We start from the raw sequence: 22,145 nt of genomic DNA on the forward strand, positions 1-22,145 counted from the left end.
CCTGACCTCGTGATCCACCCTCCTGAGCCTCCCAAAGTGCTGGGATTGCAAGCGTGAGCCACTGCGCCTGGCCTCTCTTTCTCTTTTTACAGTAAAGGAGAGGGGAATTTTTTGTACCAAAGATCTTGCTGGAGAGTGCGTGAGCATCATTGAGTTCTTAGAATAATCTAAGGCTGAAAGGTTATTACTTGGGAATCATTTAATCATGTCAAATAATTAGATGAAACCTATGAATTAGAATGTGAATAAGCACAAATATGAATGTAAAACTCAGTCTTATGGGAAAAGACATCTGTCCTCATAAGCTTTCTCAGTTAAGAAAGAAGGTTGTCTCAGAACTTCTGTTTAAAAGCTAATAATGAATATATAAGGAGCTCAAACTATTTAATTCTGTTTTAAAGGCTAATTGAAATATATAAGGAGCTCAAACAACTTTACAGAAAAAAAGATCTAATAATCTGATCAAAATATGGGCAAAAGATTTGGGTAAATGGTTAGATGTTAAATCTAACCATTTTCTTTCCAGGTGGCCTTGTTTCTTCCACCTGCACAGATGGAGAAACTGTGGTACAGCCAGGTCCAGGCACTTGCCCCAAGCAGTCCCTCAGTGTCAGAAGCAGCTTTTGAATTGAGATAAGCCTATGCACTAATCTGCTAGATACAGACCTGCCTTTTGAGACATATCGAGCCAAGATTGGCTTTGTCTAGTGGGCCAAATGAACGAGGCATTGGAAAATTGCTTAGCAGTGACAGTCACGTCTCAGGAACGGCTGCTGAATATGAACAGAGACTGCCAGACAGCTGCTTCCTGATCTAATGGCCTCCCTTTCTAAGGGCTGTCTTCCACATCTACTACGTGGATCACATTCAAAAGCAGGGCTATGCTTCTTCTGGATACAGCAGCTACCTGGAATACAGAAAAATATTCAGGTCTTTATTGCCATCGTAAATTACTTGAGGCCTTGTGAAAGGCTGAGGATGTCGCCAAGCAGGAAACTGTCAATACACCATCAAAGGCTCCCCACCCCATCCCAGCCCCTAATCTGTGCATTGATTATTGTTCTATAAAACCAGTAAAAAATAAATGTTTAAACTAAGTTTAAAAATGAAGCAAAATAATACCACCTAAATGTATGTCTCTGTGTATATGTTTAATATCAATTTATAGTCAAAAGCTAGAAATTATCTACCAAGGAGGCAACTTATACAGTATTTTTTTGTCCCTAGAGGAAAAACTGCATGCCTTCTCACAGAATAGCACAATTTGCAATGTGATTGTTTTATTTTAGGCCATTTGTGCAACAAATAAAATATTTTTAAATCAACCAGAAACAAGTCATGTTTTGTAGTAGTATTAAAAAGTAGAATCTATTAGTTACATGCCTCATTTAAAAAGACTGAATTGTTGGTGGACAGTTTGAGGATACTAGTGGCATGGAAACACTTGCTCTGGATAGTTGATCACAATTTTATGTTTTAATTCTATACAACATTAGTTGTTATTTTGATTTGTCCAACTCTAATATCATAGAATATTAAATCATTCATTTTCTATTTCTCATTTTTTATTTTGATAATGAGGAAGATTTTAAAAAATAAAAATGCCATTCAGAAACAGGACTGTCTTTCCTATGTTGTTGATACAGTTTTCTACTATATAATTTTTACTACATTCTGCATGTATAACTAATGATGTTTGTGAATCACTCATTGATTCATTCATTAAAAATATATTTATTGAGCCAGGAATTTATGTCTGGAGCTATATTAGCTGTAAGGGGACAAAATGATGAGCAAAATGGTCATATTTCCTGTTTTAAAGAAGCTTATGGTCTTGAGCAGGTGTTAGCAAAGCTTTTCTATCAAGAGCCAGGTATTTTAGTGTTGCAGATCATACTGTCTCTGTTGCAACTACCTGACGCTGCTGTTACAGTGTGAAAGCAGCCATGAACAATATGCAAATGAGTTAACGTGGCTATGTTCCAGTAACACTTAATTTTGCAAAAACAGATGGTGAGCTGCATTTGACCCGAGGGCTATAGTTTTCCAATCCCTGGTCTAGAAAGGAAAGTAAATATTTATCAAATAATCAGACAGATTATTTGCCATGGTAAGTTTGCTAGTTGTAATTCACAAGTGGCTTAAGGGCCATGAATGAGAGCTGCCTTTCCCTGTAAGCATGAGCAATAGACTGGTTCCTAGTGGAAAAAAAGTTAAGAGAAGTATCTCCTGGGAGAGGAATATCTAAGCTGAAGTTTGAATCACGAAGTAGATGTTAATTTGGTAAAGAGTGAAAGGAATAGTGTTGCATGCAGTGGGAACAGCATGTGCCTTATGATGCAAAGGTATTCTAGCTTTAGGGAGTAAAGGAGTGACTCACTATAGTGATTGAAACAAAGTAAATAGGAGGGAGTGCCCTAAAAAATGGATACATGAACAGAGCTTTTCAAAAGACTAGATATTCAACAATGCTAAAGTGAAGGGTGTTTTGTTAGTTCTCCCCAAAGAGCCAACTCTCACCTTCCATTTATAAATCTGGACTGGGAGCCCAAAGCTAAGGTCACTTCCCCCAAACCAAAGCAAGGCTGTATGGTTCAGTCATGTGTCTCCTGAGAGTGGAAACTTGGCCTTAACTGACTTTACTGCTGTGGGTGGACACATGGCTGGAGGCAGTGAAGGATAAAGGAGCCAATTTGGGTGGCAATCAGAAGACTCAGCTAGTCTCGGCTTCCCCATGTGATCTTCATGAAATCATGAATACTCATGATGTAACAACATTTAGAGATCATCCAACTTTGCAATTTTCACCTTGTATTTCCAGGATCCCCAGATTTCTACAAAAATACTCTGGAGGGCCTGGGTAGGTGGGGAAGACAGTGGACAACCAGGGTTTCAAATCATTCTGCTCTATTATGCTCTATGAAAAGATAATTGAATCCTGGATAAGATTCCAAATTCATAAAGGTGGCAGAGGGGAGGAAAAAAAGTTTGAAATCTATTACCCTATAGACACTTCTATTACATTATAAACACCTCCCATGAAAACAAACTAGCTCCTCTCACTTTCCATGGCACTTGCTGCTGCTCACCTTGAACTACACCTCCTGTCTGATTTCTTATGCAAGGTTCTGGACATCCAGGAGAAAAAGCTCCTCCTGGGAGATTTTCTCAGATGGCCTTTGGCTGCATTGGTGCCTCTTGGGAAAACCTGGGGCTTCTGCTGACCGGCCATACATTGTGCACCATAAGCCTGTCTTCTGAAGTAGGTATCAATCTACCCCCTCCTCTTCTTCTGCCTAGGCCTGTGGTCCCATTCAAGGGCATCAGCTGGGTAAATGAAGTAACTCTGCAGACACTGAACTGCAAAATGTAAATGGGACATGGAAACTGAAATGTCCTATTATACCTAACTCAATTATTTCTTTCAACATTTATTTTAGATTTGGGGGTACATGTGCAGGTTGGTTATCTGAGCATATTGTGTGATGCTGAGGTTTAGGGATCTGAATGCTCCTGTCACCCAGGTACTTAACAGAGTACCTAATAGTTTTAAAACCCTTTCCTTCCCTCCCTCTCACCTCCAGAAGGTCTTCAGTTTTCATTGTTCCCATCGTTATGTCCATGAGTACCCAATATTTAGTTGTCACTTACAAGTGAGAACATGTGGTACTTGGTTTTCTCTTTCTCTATTAATTCTCTTAAGTTAATGGCCTCCTGATGCATTCATGTTGCTGCCAAGAACATGGTTTTATTCTTTTTTATGACTGTGGAGTACTCCATGGTGTATATGTGCTACATGTGCTTTATCCAATCACCTAAGTTAATTTTCATGACTTTGCTATTGTGAATAGTGCTGCAATGAACATATAAGTGCATGTGTCTTTTGGTAGAATAATTTGTTTTCTTTTGAATATATACCCAGTAACGGGATTGCTGGGTTCAATGGTAGTTCTGTTTTAAATTCCTTGAGAAATCTCCAAATTGCTTTCCACAGTAGCTGAACTAATTTACATTCCCACCAGCAGTGCATAAGTGTTATCTTTTCTCAGCAGCCTCACAGCCTGTTGTTTTGTGAGTTTTTAATAGTAGTCATTCTGACTGGTGTGAGATGGTATTTCATGGTGGTTATGATTTGCATTTCTCTGATAATTAGTGATGTAAAACATTTTTTTCATGTTTGTTGACCACTTGTATGACTTCTTTTGAGAAGTGTCTGTTCATGTCTTTTGCCCATTTTTGATGGGTTATTTGTTTTTGCTTGTTCAATTGTTTAGGTTTCTTGTAGATTCTGGATACTAGACCTTTTTGTCAGATGCATTATTTGTAAAAATTTTCTCCCTTTCTGTAGGTTATCTGTTCGCTCTGTTGATAGTTTCTTTTGTGCATGAGACCTATTTACTTTAATTGAGTCCCACTTGTTAATTTTTGTTTTTGTTGTAATTGCTTTTGAGGACTTAGTCATTCATTATTTCCCAAGGCAGATGTCCAGAATGGTGTTTCCTAGGTTTTCTTCTAGGATTCTTATAGTTTAAATTTTTAATCAATCTAGGGTTAAATTTGCATATGTTGAAAGGTAGGGGTCCAATTTTATTCTTCTGCATATGGCTGGCCAGCTATCACAGCACTATTAATTAAATAGAGAGCATATTCCCTATTGCTTATTTTTGTTGACTTTTTGAAGATCAGATGGTCATATGTGTGTGGCTTTCTTTTTGGGTTTTCAATTCTCTTTCATAGGTCTGTGTGTCTGTTTTTGTTCCACTTCCATCCTATTTTGGATAATTTGCAGATGCTATAAATCTATACCTAAAAAACCCTAAAGCCTTCACCAGTCAGCCATCAGACATGAGTTCTAGGCTCCAGAAAACTTATTAATGACTTTGGTAAAATTTTAGGATACATATTGATGTATAAAAATCAGTAGAATGTCTATACACCAATTACATTCAATCTGAGAGCCAAACAAACAAAAAAAAAAATGCAATCTCATTTAAAATAGCCACAACCAGAAGAAAATACCTAGGAATGCATTTAACCAAGGTGAAAGATCTCTCTAAGGAGAGAACTGCTAAGAGATGTAGTAGGTGACACAAACAAATGGAGAAACATTCCATGTTAATGGATTGGAAGAATCAATAACATTAAAATAGCCATACTACCCAAAGCAGTCTACAGTTTTTCAACATTATTCCTCTCAACTACCAACATCATTTTTCACAGGATGAGAAAAAACTTGATTTTTTATTCCTGTCTTCAGTGTAGCTCTAGGGTTCGATTTTAAAATTCAAAAGTTACTGTTATTTTAAAGTGGGACAACTTCTACTGGAATCGATAGGGCTGCATTCTTATCTGCCTCCTCATTCTATTGCTTTTTTTTTTTTTTTTCCCGAGACAGTGTCTCAGTCTGTCTCCCAGGCTGGAGTGCAGTGGTGAAATCTTAGCTCACTGCAACCACCACCTCACAGGTTCGAGCAATTCTCTAGCCTCAGCCTCCTAAGAGACTGGGACTACAGGTATGCACCACCATACCTGGCTAATTTTTGTATTTTTAGTAGAGGTGGGGTTTCACCACATTGGCCAGGCTGGTCTCGAACTCCTGACCTCAGATGATCCACCCACCTCAGCCTCCCAAAGTGCTGGGATTGCGTGAGCTACCATTCCTGGCCTCCATTGCTTTTTAATGACATCCCATGTTATAGTTGCCATTCCTATCACAATTTTTCTTATGTGCCCCTTGAATTCAGTTTGTTGCTTCCAGATCCATGTCTTTGGTGCACAGGTCTGCCAATTCTTGCCTCTACTTATTTAAATGCCAACATCAAACAGAATCTGGTAAATAAAGGAGCAAATTCATTCCTCATTTCTGAGGTTGGGCTTAGCTGTGTTAAGCTTGTTGTGTTCCAATTTGGAAATGTACTAAATCTAACTACACTTCTCCCAACATAGCCTTTGGATCTCTATTGGCAAATGTTTCATCAGACAAGCTGCAAATAGTTTTGACTGCTAAAAATCTCCACAGTGGATGTTCCAAGGGCTTTTTAGCCAGAAACTACCTTAGATAAGTGATGGCCAAAGTGCACAGGTGACTCAGCAACTTTAGCTACTTGGTACATTCTAAATTTATACAACCTTATTCTCTAGTTCTTCAACTGAGCATATGGGAGAGAGACACAAGATGTCCAAATAGCCACTCCCATTAAAATCCCCATGTGTATGAACTCATAAAGCCCCACGTCCCTGTTTCAGTCTGGGATTCTGCATTTCAGCTTTGCTGTTGGCAGCAAAACGCAGTCAGGTCCCCACAACTGGTTCCCAAATGTGATGTGCTCTTCTCCTTTGGCCATGGAATTGGACTGGATTGTTATGATAAAAAGTGTGTGCTATTTGGATTCCCGGAAGACAATATTATAAAATATCCACTTGTCAAATTTTATGTGAGTTGATTATACATTTATCCTTTACTCTTCCACTGCCCTCAAAGAATAATAAGAAAAAAAAAACCTTTTTGATTAAGTTTTGAAATAATTGTCCATATGGGTATTCTTTTTAATTTATGAGACCATTTCAAATATTAAAGCTTCAGAGTAAAGAGAATAAAGATGTACTTTGTAGAAAAGCAAAAAGGCACAATGAGAGCTGTAGTCTGGAAGAATTTTTAAATTGCTGCTAATGGGAAAAATGAAATGAGGCATGTTCTTGAGATTATTCTTTAAAGATAGAGACTTCTAATGCCCATAGAAATGTGTATTGCAGAGACCAGAAAAGTGGATTTACTTATTGTATAATAATCTACATTTTCTATAAGTATAAATCTCTTATGTGGTAGCATTCATATTTAGAAAGGCTTCAGTATAGCACTTTTGAATGCAACAAGATATTACATGGCAGAGAAATTCACAAGGGGTTTATTGATGCTAAAAAATCAAGATACAAAAAGGTACACTGAACTAATGAAAAAGTGTCATTTAAAAATTGGAAAGAATATATCAAGCATTTTGCATGCATTTTCAAAATCCGGTCATCCTCTTTACATAATAAGGAACACTAAAGGCCAGTAGTGTGTTGGAGTCAACTTTCACTAAATCATGATGGCTAATTTTTAATTTCTAGGGATCTTGTGAAGTAGTTGCTGAACTTAACCATTATTTTAAAAACATAAATATTTAATAAACTTGCTATTAAATACTTTATAATAACACAAAGGCAATATTCAAAAATTATCAATTTTCATTTTTCTAATATTTTTGTTTTTAAATTTACTTATAATTACTATATGGTGTGAAGATTATAGATTGATATAATACTGTGCATCTCTCCCTACCTTCACATTCAGTGGGACAAACTGTCACTTGAAATAGACCACAGTAAGAATTTTTACACCACCAAAATCAGCAAATAATGTAAACTACAGCTCAATCCATTATTTTGTTGTTTGTCTAGACCTACTTACGGAGAAAATGTTTATGAGGCAGATATAACTTAAGAGAAGGAGGCCAGGTACAGTGGCTCATACCTGTAATCCCAGCATTTTGGAAGGCCAAGGCGGGAGGATTGCTTGAAGCAATCAGGAGTTCTAGACTAGGCTGAGGAACACAGCCTAAAAAAAATTTTTAAATTAGCTTGGCACAATGGCACACACCTACAGTCCCAGCTACTTGGGAGACTGAGGTGGGAAGATGGCTTGAGCCCAGGAATTTGCGTCTTCAGTGAGCTATGATTGTAACACTACACTCCAGCTTGGATAAAAGAGTAAGACCCTATCCTTGCCTTAAAAAAAGAAAAAGAGAATTGTGTTCACAGCTATTAGATTGTGAACAGCACAAAAATTCTTTCAGAAACTATTCTTTCAGTAATCAAAAATTATTATTTGATTCAGCAAAAACATCATATAGGCCACCAAGTAATAAAAGGGATATTATTTCACTAATTAGTGGAATTCTCACGTGTGCCTTTGTTGTTTCACTGATACCTTATTGTAAATGTCAACCAAACTGCAACAGACATTCATTTCAGAACTACAGTCACTCAGTCAATCCCAACCACAGTTTAGCTGTGGGTATAAGAGTAGGCAAAAATCAATGAAACAGTTCTGCAATTAACAATTGGCTATAGGAAATTATACTATAGAGTATTATATATTATATTTATAAAATGTATGCTACACATCTTTTATATCAGTAAAATATATGATAAATTGGTGTGCGTATATTTTCAAAACACTTACTAGCACATGACTGAGTAAGGCTCAGAAACTCTCTTCCCTGAGGTCACACAGTGAGTATTACGAAACTGAGGCTGGTGATAGGGAATAGCATCTATCAGAGGAGGTGAAAAATGTCTATGACCCAGGGGCTTCTGCAACCCTTTCTTTAGAAAACTCACCTCTTGAGCCGAGATCGCACCATTGCACTCTAGCCTGGGTAACGAGAGAAACTTCCTCTCAAAAAAAAAAAAAAAAAAAAAACTCACCTCTTCTTTCTATGCAATCTCCTATTTGTTTTCTTCCGACAGTTTCTGGGAAGGGTTGGTCTGATAAAACCCACCTCAATACCATCCCTCCTTCTTTAGATTATGTAATTAAACATGCATAAGACTAACCAAACCACGTGTATGTGGATCTTTCATCAATTACATTTCCAAGCCCCGCCATTGTCAGCCCTTTGCCTTCCTTTCCTGTAAAACATAGGCACAAATTTTACGTAAATCGTTCTCTTGCCCGCTTCCGCCACCCCCACTTTTTTTTTTTTTTTTTTTTTTTTGAGACGGAGTCTCACTGTGTCGCCAGGCTGGACGGCTCACTGCAACCTTGCCTCCTGAGTAGCTGGGATTACAGGCATGCGCCACCACACCCAGCTAATTTTTGTATTTTTAGTAGAGACGGGGTTTCACCATGTTGGCCAGGATGGTCTTCATCTCTTGACCTCTTGATCCACCCTCTTGGCCTCCCAAAGTGCTGGAATTACAGGTGTGAGCCACCGCAACCGGCCCTCTTGCCTTTTTTTTTTTAGACGGAGTCTTACCTTGTCACCAGGCTGCAGTGCAGTGGCTCAATCTCGGCTCACTGCAACCTCCACCTCCCGGGTTCCAGCGATTCTCCTGTCTCAGTCTCCCCAGTTTCTGGGATTACAGGTGCCTGCCACCATGATTGGCTAGTTTTTGTATTTTCAGTAGAGATGGGGTTTCACTATGTTGACCAGGCTGGTCTCGAACTCCTGACCCCGTGATCTACCCAACTTGGACTCCCAAAGTGCTGGGATTACAGGCATGAGCCACAGCACCTGGCCCTCTTGCACTTTTTAAAGGAATGTCACTTTCAGACAAAACATGCTCTTCAGTAGTTCACTATTATGGGAGTGCTAGCACTTAGAATAGGAGCATGACCACTTATATCTGCAGGTTTTTTCTTGCTGTATAACAGCCATAAAATAAAGATCTTACTTTTTTTATAGAGTTTTAAGCTTTACAATGTATTTACCACCACTGTATCTTTTGATCCTCATAACAGTAGTGAGATATGTACGATAGATCTCATTTAACCTAAGAGGAACTTGAAACTCAGTAAGATTAAAGCAAGTATCTATGATTATTGCCCTGTCATATTGTAACTCAGGTTTTATTTTTCATCATCACAGCACCAAATACCCTGAAGTGGAAATGTAAAAAAAAAAAAAAACATAAGGTTTATTGGCCAAAGCAAGGCAATAAAGAAAATTACAGTGTCCAGATAAATTGAGCAGCAAATGCACATCAGTTCCTCATTACAGACACAGAAGAGGTAGGAAAGGAGAGGAAAGGCATTGGAGACAAAAGTTAGTTCCTTGCAAGTGATTTTTCTCAAAGAAATAGAGATTTCATCTACCTAAAAAATCACATCAGTTCTTGATATAAATTCACAGCACCAATGAGCTAATTATTTCATTATAGAATAAGAAAAATGAAAAGTCATTGGAAAGGTAATACGTATTAATGTTAGCTCACCTCTATGAGCAGTTACCATGTGCCAGATATTTTACCAAGTGTTTTAAGTCAATTACTCATTAACTTCTCAAAATAATCCTGTGAGACAGCACTGTGGTCATTCTAGTCTATAGGTGAGAAAACTGAGTTAAATAAATTTTCTAAATTTTCTCAGGTAAAAAGTGCAGAAACTTTGATTTGAACCCAGGTTTGTCAAACTCCAAAACCTGTACCCTTAACCCCTATGCTAATCCAGAGATAAAGTGGATTGCCTGTTGCTAGCCATCTTGAGGCATTTTAGAGCTGCTGCTTCTGCTTGAAAAGCCTGTGTTTACTTGATACAGGATTACGTAACTCCAAGAGCAACGTAAGCTTAGACTCTAGCTCTGGGCATCAGTGCAGAGCCTGTGCATTGGGGTCAGTGCAGACTAACAGAGGAACCCCAGCTTGCCATGGATTGGCTGTGCTTCTTTGGGCACATGGCATCGTCTCCAAACCAGCTTCTTTATGATAATGACAGGTAAACTTCTGCAAGGGCTCATTGGAATAAATGTATTAAATTGCCTCATACTGAAATGTCTGAGGTACTCAGTAAATGCTACTGCATCCTTTCACATTTTGGTTTTACATCACAGGAATGCTTCACCAGGAACATTCAAATAAAATTCCCTAGATGTGAGCTGGACCCCAAGCAGAATACATGTGCGTGGGAGAGCTACACAGAAAGGGAGAGGGCAGATGTCTATTGCTTTCCATATTCCACATCTCACAAGCATGGAAATGGCACTATATGGGGTGTATGTGTGAGCCCTCAGAGGTAATTCTGTGCATTTATTCTCATTTCTCCACCCAAGGCCTCTCAATGGTCTGAGGACCCATAAGGGCCTCCATGGCTATGAGTTTTAAAGGTTATTAAAACTAAATATCTTTCACTTTCACCATCCTGTCTTCTTTCCAAAAGGAATTTTCCTCTACTTTATTTCCTCCAGTGTACTCTTGATTCTCTGCTTTCTGCTGGGGAATTTAATTAATTCATCCTAATGAAAAAGAGAAATCAATGTGAACGCGAGTTAGCAGGCTGAAATTCAGGCCACTGCTATGTCTCATGTAGATTGTTGCTTCGTTGTTTTTACTTGGTTTATTGACTTTCAGCCTTACCCCCATTCCAGTTCATTCCATATGGTGATCTTCCTAAAACTCAGATATCGTCTTGCCCCTCTACAACAAACATTTCTTCACTGGCACTTCAAGTCATCAAAGGAAATTCCGAACTGCACTGAAAACCTCCCACTGTCCTTCAAGCTCTAATACCTGATCAATTCTTCAGCCTTATCTCACCACTTTAATACCATCTGAGATACTGTAGTTACACTGAATTATTTGCAGTTTTGCAAATTCAAGACTTTGCTCAGATTATTTCTGCCTTTCTCTCATAATTCTTCAAACCCAGATTGAGTATCACCAGTGTCTGGAGAACCTGGATTGAGAGGCAGTGGCTATTTTATGCTTTTTTTTTTTTTTTTTTTTTTTTTTTTGAGACGGAGTCTCGCTCTTGTTACCCAGGCTGGAGTGCAATGGCGCGATCTCGGCTCACCGCAACCTCCGCCTCCTGGGTTCAGGCAATTCTCCTGCCTCAGCCTCCTGAGTAGCTGGGATTACAGGCACGCGCCACCGTGCCCAGCTAATTTTTTTGTATTAATAGAGACGGGGTTTCACAATGTTGACCAGGATGGTCTCGATCTCTCGACCTCGTGATCCACCCGCCTCAGCCTCCCAAAGTGCTGGGATTACAGGCTTGAGCCACCGCGCCCGGCCTATGCTTTTTTACATACTCAGTCACACTCTGTCTATCTCTATCACAGCTCTTACCTGGCAAGGTGATAACTGGTGCTTACTTATCTCTTTCTTTCACTAGTTCAGGAGTTCCTAAACGACAAGAACTGTGTCTTTCTTTCTCTATATTACCAACATTTCTTCTAGAGCTTTGTACGTAGAAGGCACTTTGGAAATGTTTATTAAATGAATACATCTTACTTATTGAAATAAAATACACTCAGACTTATAAACATGCGTAGTCCTAACTATAATGCTGTCCACCTCTGCAACTTTAAAACAATAATGTATAAATAGAAACTGAAAATTGTAAGAGATAAATGTTAGTTTCAGCTCTGCTGCTTATAAGCTGTGAGCATTTGGGTAAGTCTCAAATCTTTTTAAATCTCATCATCAGTAAAAGGGATGGATACATCCACTCGAGCCATCTCAGAGAGTATATCATCACTAGATGTGACTGCAGGATGGATTTGGTCATACCCCAGCCAAGTCTCCCTTTTGGAGTGAAGAATCTATTGTATTTCACCAAGTGATGGGCCAGGTAATAGGAACAGACTCAGGCTATTAGCTGTCACCCCTATAAGGAGTCCCTTGCTTGAGATTAATTCCTTTTCCAAGGAAGGTTCTTATTTAGTGACTTGGTATGCGTAAGGGTACAAAGGTCTGATCCCCTTGACGAGACTTAGCACAACGCTGAAGAGCAATCCCATCTTCAGAGCTTCCCTTGGGGTCTGAGGTCTCTTCTGACACCATCACACAGCTCCACATCTCCCTGTCCCCCATCCTGCTGTGCTCCAGTACCTCCTACAAATGCTGCCCCCAGGAACTCTCTGGATTGTACCTCCTGCATGCTAATTTATTCATCTCCAAAATTCCTTTTATCAAAAAATAGTTATTTTGAAAAGGGATCTTGGGCACATACTTCTAGTGTTACTTAGTACAGATATTATAAAAATAGAGTTTTATGTGGAAAACTGTAAACATAGAGAAACAATAAAGTACATATAATCCAAGTTCTCCCATCCTATAGAAAGGTATGAGTAGGTTACACAAAGCTGAAATAGATGTATCATGGCAAATGATCCAGTAGAATGGTTATGCCTACACTCCCTACCACAACTAAAGTCTTCTATATATATGTAGGGGGAGTGTGCAGGGAATATCTATGTGACTATATAACTATGGAAAAATTACCTTGCTAGAAGGAGGGAGTATGTGAAGCTCAGTAGCTAGAATCAGCTTTTTCTTTCCTTGAGCTATTTTGCGCCTGCTGAGCCAGCTTCCGCTAAAGTACTAAAAGGGGGAGAAAAATGAGGACCATCCAGATTTGCCTCTCTTTGCCAAAAAAATTCTCAAAGATGCTCATCAAATCTCTACCAGAGTCTTTCTGAATTACATAATCATCACGAAGTTTTCTGATGATAACGTCTAACATCTACAGTCTAAAACTTATAGATGTATTAACTCATACAATCCTTTCAATAATCCTATAGGGTAGAAACTATTAGGGAGACTAGATGAGAAATTAGATGGGAAACTAGAACTTAATAAAACGTCAAAATTCTCTCAAGTTCTCATAGCTGGTAAGCAGTTCAGCTGGCGTTGGCACCAAGCCAGAAACTAAAGCTTTAACTACTCTGATCCATGACTTTCAAAGAGTTTCATCAAAAATAAATTGTAGTTATAATGATATGATGTGTTAGTATCAGTAGAGAACATTATGATATACTGTCAGATAAAACTAGGTTATCTTTCAGACAATGCCATGCTAAATAATTGGCTTAAAATATTTTTTAAAAATCTTCATCAAATTTGTGGTTTTAAAACTACAGTGTATATAGAAATGACATATAAATGCAAATTTTAGGGCCCCACACCAAAGAAGGTTTTAGATAGGCCTAGAAATCTTCCTTTTAAAAAGATTCTTCAGTGATCTTTATTGAAATGGGTCTCCATCCACACTTTGAGAGATGTTAATCTAACTGCTAGGTATAGCATTTAAAACCATTAGGCACATGGTCACTAAAATCTATGCTTGATATCATTCTACTAAATATAAAACTGAGCACTAGACACTTAGCTATAACTATTATTAACTTATCTCTACCACATTGTAGATTTTACTTTCACTGTTTTTATTTACAGCAACTGTAATGTCTGTAAGAGAGGATTATGTATGTTCAATATAGGTAAATAGTATAGTACCTACTATGTGAAAGGCACTTCAATCCATTATATCTAACCCTTACGTCAGCATGATGGTTCCTATAAATTAGAAAATTGAGGTTCAGAGACATTAAGAAATTTCTCCACATCACGCAGTTCATAAATGCCAAAATTGAGATTTAGATACTGGTTTAGCATATTGAGTAGCCAATACTGTTTTCCCCAAGACACAGTTTTTCCCAGTCAAGTCTACAAATCTGTTGAGTTGTTTCATGACCTCTCACAGATAACTCAAGTCTAAGTTCTTAAAGAGAGAACCAGGGGTAAAAATATTGGCTTCATCTTATGGCAAGTCGTCTTCAAGATACATATATATTTAGTTCCTCTTCATTTAGAAACAGAAAATTGCCTACATTTAATACAGAAGAGAGAGGCTAAGTATGTGTGTGATCATCTCAAACACTTCCAATTGTTATCACCTCAACAATAGAGGAAAAAGAAAAAGAGTGAGAAGAAAAGAGAACTAGACACATTTAAGGTAATCTAATTATTTAGATTAATGAAGTCAAATGTGCCTTCAGAATCTAGCACTAAAGTTTTGCTGCTGCTTCTTTTTTTTTTTTTTTTTTTTTTTTTTTTAATGGTGGGTGGGTGGAAATGTGCCCTATTTATCTAAACACATCTTGTAATATCATCTGGTGTAGGCACAAATTCAGTCTCCTTGCTTCTGGTCTCTTTTTCTTCGCATTCCCTCAGGGGTAGCTTTCTGGGAATTGCTAATTCATTGAAGATGCTGAAGAGGGCAGGACCCATGCTGATGACTCACATTCTTTCAAATACAAGGGTGGGCCCAAGGACTGCTTTGGTTGAATCCTGTTACACACATCCTCCAGCTCTCTGCAAGCTATTTGTAGAAGCAGACAGAAAGCTCGAGGAGAGACGGTCCTTGTCAGAGATCTGGGAACAGCACCAGAAAAACTGTTTCACCCCATCTCTGACTCAGATACTTCCTGCCCTGGCTGGAATCAGATGCTGCCAAGACAGCTGTGGGGGAAAAAAAATTGAAGAAAACCTAACTTTTCAAAAGTAAGCTTCTATTTGAATGGAAGTTAATCAAGTAGTTGAAATTGGCCAAGATTCAGGTTGTGACTGCCCAATACCACCAGAAAGTGTAAGCTCAGAACCAAAGTCCCTCGTGGCTAAATCCACCAGCCCTGGCTAGGTGTTAGTCACAGCTGGACTCTGCAGATTCTGCACAGGCTTCACCTGGATGAGAACAATCCAGCAGCCAGGTTGGGGGAGAGTGAAATCTAGAATGCATCTCATTTTCTTTTGTATTTTTGGAAGTAGTAAAGAGCCAGTTTCTACAGTATTTATTATTTGTGCTGACTCTAGAGACACTGCTTAATTAAAAAAGAATGTGGACGATTCCCTAAAGCATTAATGGAAAAAAAACCACCCAAAGTCTTACCACCCAAAGATAAGTACTATAAAAAATTATGCACTTGAAGCCGTATGAGAAAAATGCATACTCTTGTTTTGTAGTATTTATACATGTAATACTCATAGAATATTTTTGTACCAATTTTCCATATATGATGTTATTAAAATTTTTATAAACATTTTTTACAATTCTGATTTCTTTCATTTTCTCTCAAATTGTTTTCTCATATAATAATATCTCATACTAAGTGCTCACAATATGTTGTCATATAGTGTTCTAAGTGCTTTATATGTGCTAATGTAAGAGTCACAGCAAAGCTTAATTTATATATGATGGAACTGAGACTCAGAGAGGGAAACTGACTTGCTGAATGTTCCACAGCTGAAAAGAGGGGAAGCCAGAACTTACCAAGTGATCAGATAAAGAATTCACACTGACTGTATATACCTCTTGTCTCTATATAACCAATTCTTCCTTAAAAAAAAAAAAGGTACATTTTATCATCAGATAACTTTTCTCTTACCATAATACTCTACTCTAGGGAGCTATTTGTTTAACAAATAATCGCTGGGATCATACACTAGTCTAGATTCTGTGCTAGCTATTGGGAAAATACAAAGTTAAAGGAGACACAGCTCTGATTCACTCATTAATTTATTAAAGCATAATTGGCTGAACACCAAATGTATCCATTGTTCCAGAAGATAGAGGTATAAAAGGAAAATGGAAGAAAGACTTGTTTCACGGAGCTTATATTCTCACTGGGTGGATAGAAGACAAAAACTAAGCAAACAAAAATATTTTGTGCTGTCAGTGTTGTGGAGAAACAGCAGGGCAGGAGGTAAAATCGTTCTGGTGCTCTTCTCAGTGGGTGCTTGGGGAAGGAAGACCTCACAGGTGAGTGACATTGAAACAGAGACATGGAAGAAGTGAGAGAGTGAAGCACAGGGCTGTCTGGAAAAAAGCATTCTGCAGGATTCCACAATCAGAAGAGGGACATGAACATAAATATAAATAAGTGTTCCATAGCAGGGAAAGCAAGGTCGAATCCACGGAAGCAAGGCCCAGGAAGAGCAAGCTATGAAGCATGGCAGGAGGGAAGGCTGTGCATGCAGGGGTGGTGAGGCATAAACGGCCAGAAAGCAGGTGGTAACCACATTATAATGAACTTGAATGTCAGATTGTCTTAATGCAGTTAGAACCTGGTCTACAGTAAAATATCACCTCACACCTGTTAGGATGGCCATTATAACAAAATAAAACAAGAAATAAAATGAGTAGGTATGATGTGAAGAAACTGGAACCCTTGTAAACTGTTGGTGAGAATGTAAAATGGTGCAGCCGTGATGGAAAACAGTATAAAAGTTATTCAGAAAGTTAAAAATAGAACTCCCATGGAATCTAGCAATCCACATTCTGGGTGTATGTCCAAAAGAAGAGAAATCAGTATCTTGAAGAGTTCTCTGCACTCAATGCTCACTGCAGTATTACTCACAACTGCCAAGATATAGAGACAACCCAAATGTACATTGACAGATGACTGGATAAAGAAAATGTGGTAAATATATATAATAAAATATTATTCAACCATAAAAAGAAGAAAATTCTGTCATTTGTGATGACATGGATGAAACTTGAGGCTATTGTGCTAAGTGAAACAAGCCAGTAACAGAAGGACAAATACTGTATGATTCCACATATATGTGGTATTGATAATAGTCAAACTCAGAGATGCAGAGAATAAAATGATGCCACAGGGTAGAAGGAGGAAGGAAATGGGGAGTTGATGAGTAAAAGGTCTCAATTGAATGAGTATGTATGTGAATGAGTATAAGGTCTCAATTATGCCAGATGAGTAAGTTTTAGAGATATGATGTACAACACAGTGCCTATAGTTGACAATACGGTATTGTGCACTTCAGAATTTGTTAAGAGGGTAGATCTTATCATATACAGACACAAAACAAAACAAAGTAATAAAGTGATGTAAGGAAACTTTGGGAGATGTTGGATATGCCCATTACCCCAACTGTAGTGATAATATATATCCTATGGGAGTTTTATCCAAACTCATCAAATTGTACACATTAAATATGTGCAGTTATTTGTATATTCATTATACCTTCATAAAGCTGTTTTTTTTTTTATAAACAAGCTTCTCTCTCTAGAATTCTGTCATCAAGTTGTTCTCTGTTTTAATAAATCCAAATTAGAAACCTCATACATTTTAAGTTTCGATGATCAGAAACCCAATTTTTAAAAAAGGATTTGGTGTTCAACATTCTTAGGGAAACATGAACTAATAACTGTCTTTGTTCCTGGACTCTTAAAGGCGCAATGGGTCAGGTGCAGTGGCTCACGCCTGTAATCCCAGCACTTTGGGAGGCTGAGGCGAGCAGATCACCTGAGGTTGGGAGTTTGACACCAACGTGACCAACAGAAACCCCGTCCTACTAAAGCTACAAAAAATTAGCTGGGCATGATGGCACATGCCTGTAATCCCAGCTACTTGGGAGGCTGAGGCAGGAGAATCGCTTGAACCTGGGAGGTAGAGGTTGCGATGAACCGAGATTGTGCCATTGCACTCCAGCCTGAGCAACAAGACTGAAACTTCGTCTCAACAAAAAAGAGCAATGAAAGATACTTTATCATATTCAAGACATAGCAATACTTTTTTTTCTTTTTTTGAGATCAGAGTCTCACTCTGTCACCCAGGCTGGAGTGCAGTGGCCCAGTCTCGGCTCCACCTCCTAGGCTCAAGCGATTCTCTTGCTTCAGCCTCTAGCGATTCTCTTGCCTCAGCCTCCTGAGTAGCTGGGATTACAGGTGCACACCACTACCACCCAGGTAATTTTTTTATTTTTAGTAGAGACAGGTTTCACCATGTTGGCCAGGCTGGTCTTGAACTCCGATCTCAAATGATCTACCTGCCTCAGCCTCCCAAAGTGCCAGGATTACCGGTGTGAGCCACCACACCCGGCCCAGCAACACTTCTTAAACACCTTCTTTAGAACTTTCTCCCTCTCACAGCCTTATGCCACATATTTGTGGCTTTGGCCTTTCTTCCCTTCTGGTTGCATGGGACCCCCAGGGTCACTCAGGTGTCTTACTCACATCTGCCTCTCGCCGGCATCCCTTTCTTGTTCAACATTATTTTAAATGACTGTGCTCTTGACTTGGAGCATGTCTCACCCTGGGGTGTAAATCCTCCCTCACTCTTTTTTTCAGGAAGAGATACACTCATCAAAAAACAAAAGCTTTCTTCTCTTGAAGAACAAAATTATTGATTCTGTTTGCAAATTACATACATTTACAAAACCTTTAGCTATAGCTCCAACTGAAATATCCAGCCCCTAAGATGCCTTGTCCCTAAAACTGTAAATTTAATTTATCAGTAGCTGGCACCATTTCCCTTTCATCTTGAGTTGAAACCATGAAGACCAGAGGACTCCTTTTTCATTAGCTCATGCTCCCAGCAGCCTGGCTGTCATGGTGAAGATGAATGCTCTGTTTCATTCTAGAACAGATTCTGGAGACTGTATGTTAGGTCCCCATTCCCTTATGGAAGGCTCTGAAACATTACCCCATTAGCCCTGCCTTAATGCATGGCCAGGATTTTATGTCTTCTGTTGCATTCAAAAGACATAAGTCAATTTAAAAATTATTTTTGATAGTACAATATAGGTCTTGTGAATAAGCAGAGATGCACAATTACATTATATAACACATAGCAAAAGGTCTTGTTAAACCTCTGTCCCTCCCACGACATACAACAGCTCATTCTTTTCCAATGCATTACTATCTCACTCATTCTTTTTAGCCTACTAAGCATAACTTTGATAAATCTGGAACACACATTCCAAAATCCTGTGCCCTTAACAAGGCTTCTTGAAGCTCAAAATTCACTGCAGAGTAGAGTCTGTGATCTATAGTGAAGGTGTCTTGCAAGAATAGCATCCTGTTGAATTCCACTGAAGAAATTTCTTCTACATAACAACCAGCATAACATTAGTGTTCATTTTCAAAAAACAACAATGAAAATGTAAATCCTGCTAACTTTGGTATCAAGTCATGGTTATTTGTAAAGATATTAACTAAATATAATGAATTAGAAGTTTAAATGACAGTTTAACCAGAAAGTTTCAGGCAAAACACAGCAAAAGCAGTGGGAGATTAATGGTAAGGACTGCTAAGGTCATTCTCTTGCCCTGAATCGACCCTCCCCTGAGTGTCTGAGGACTGGGTTTCATTCCAACTCCTTTCAATTGCCTTGACATTCAGCCATACTTCCTGGACCTTCTGCCTTATTCTTCCCTCTCAATAAAACATTTTTGTTTCCAAACCTAAAATAACTTCATTGATTTTTTTTATAATTGTAAAAAAAAGTCATTTTAAGTCCAAATTATATAAAACTCTAAAAAGTAATAAAAATAATAGTACCACTGAGAGATGACAAGTATTAACATTTTGATATACTCCATTCAAGCCAGTTGTAATGGGTATGTTTATAAATATAGACATACATAACATGGGGAGAAATGCCAGATATAGGTGATGGGGAGGAAGGCAGCAAACCACATTGCCATGTATGTACCTATGCAACAATCCTGCATGTTCTTCACATGCACCCCAAAACCTAAAATGCAGTTATATATATATATACATATATATATATAGACATGCTTTTTTAACCTCAAAATATTTCCATGTTAATAATATATATCTATATCATCTTTATTTTCTTTTAAATTTTTTATACTATAATTTATTTGAAATTATAAAAGTAATACATAATTCATTATAAGTGAGACAGTTCAAAGATATGAATAAAAAATTAATCATCTTTGATCCTTTCATTTTTTTTGTCTCCTGAGCTAACTAAACCCTCTCTAAGGGTTTCGTTTCCATATAACAACCAGAACACTATTAATTCGTAAGATATTTTAAAAGGAGCACAAAAAATAGAAATGTAACATGTTTGGGTGTTGTTTTTCACCAGCAACAGCCTTCATAAGAGAAGAAGACATTAATTTGACGTGTTCACCTATATTCTATCGATTTTTGCTATGTATGTTTTAATGTTTATCCTTAAAATAACCAACTTTTGATTTTGTTGACTTACTCTGGTTTCATTATTTCATTATTTATTAGTTCATTAATTTTTATTCTAGTCTTTATTATTTTCTTTCTTCTATTTGCTTTGTGTACAGTTTAATTTTCTTAAAGTAGTTGCTTAGGGTAGAAACTTATGTGATCAATTTGAGATTTTTCTTAATAAATAGTTCTTCACAGTTATAAATTTCCCTTTAGCACTACTTTAGTTGTATGCAATAATTTGTGGTATGTTATGTTTTTGGGTTTTGTTCATTTCAAATGTTGATTTTCAAAGTATTTTCTAATTTTACATGTGATTTTTTTTCTTTGACCTATTGGTTATTTAAGTTTGATTTTTTTAAATTATCCCATATTTGTAAATTTTCTTCTGTTATTGCTTTCTAGATCTATTTTATTTTTGTCAGAGAACATACATTTAGTTACTTCAATTCTTTAAAATTTATTGCTTTTTTTAATATTACCTATTGTCTATTCTAGAAAATGTTCCATGTGCATTTAAGAATGTTTATTCTAGCATTTTTGGGTGAAGTCTTCTCTAAAATTCCGTTAGGTCTAATTGCTTTATAGTCTTATTTAAGTCTTCTATTTCTTTGTTGTTATTCTGCTCATTGTTCTTCCTAGTATTAAAAATGGGATACTGAAGTCTCCAATTGTTTTTGACTTCTATCAGTTGTTTCTCTCTTCAAGTCTATCAATTTTTGCTTCATGTATTTTGGGACTTTGTTGTTAGGCATAGTACATATTTGTGTACAAACACATATATGTATGTATATGTAGATATACATATATGTGAATGTCTAGTTTATAATATATATGTGATTACATATATATAGTTGATAATTTTTGATAAAGTAAATATTATGTCTTCCATTTTGCTATTTGATTTCTAAAGATCTTACTTTTTTTTCTTCCTTTAATTCTCCATATGATCTTCTTTATACTGTATAGATATTTCTAGTATACCACTTTAATTTCCTTTTTTTAAGCTATATATTTTTAGTAATTCTCTTAGTGAATTAAGATGCCCTGGGAGTTACAATTAACATCTTAAAACAATCTAGCTAAGATTAATACCAGTTTAATTTCAATAGTATGTAAAAACTCAGTTATGTATAACTTCACTCCCCGTCTCATTTATATCATTATTATCACATAAATAACATCTTTATTCATTATAAGCTCATCAGCTCAGCTTTACTGTTACTGCTTTATGTAGTTTTCTTTAAGTCAGATAAGACAATAAAAGTTATAAACAAACATATATTTACGCTGTTTTAAAAGTTGACCTATCTATTTATCTTTTTTGGTTTTCCTTTTTAGTTTATGAATTGAAATTATTGCCTCTTTATCTTGTAAGACTTATTTTAGCATTTATTTTTTTTTTGGCAGGTCTGCTAGTAACAAGTTTACTCATTTTGTTTATCTGAGAATGTCTTAATTTCTTCTTTATTTTGAATGACAGTTTTGCTGGATATTGAATTACTGGTTAAAAGTCATCTTCTTTCAGTACGTTAAATATGACATCCACTGCTTTCTTTTCTCCATGATTTTTGTTTATAAGGAAGTTATTAATCTTACTGAGGATCCCTTGTATATGATAGGCCACTTTTCTCTTATTGCTTTGAAGAGT

The 22,145-nt window shown here is 37.2% G+C and overlaps 1 long non-coding RNA gene and 1 pseudogene across 1 annotated transcript in view; both read right to left on the reverse strand.

The window, feature by feature from the left end:
• Positions 1 to 8,650, reverse strand: part of LOC105707624 (mitochondrial-processing peptidase subunit alpha-like) — a 35,056-nt pseudogene extending 26,406 nt beyond the window's left edge.
• Positions 1 to 22,145, reverse strand: part of LOC135274825 (uncharacterized) — a 62,443-nt gene that overhangs the window by 34,635 nt on the left and 5,663 nt on the right. The gene's annotated exons all lie outside the window — the stretch shown is intronic.

The sequence above is a fragment of the Aotus nancymaae genome, unplaced genomic scaffold (assembly GCF_030222135.1).
Source record: "Aotus nancymaae isolate 86718 unplaced genomic scaffold, 86718_ANA_hifiasm-v0.15.2.pri h1tg000014l, whole genome shotgun sequence".
Lineage (NCBI taxonomy): Eukaryota > Metazoa > Chordata > Mammalia > Primates > Aotidae > Aotus > Aotus nancymaae.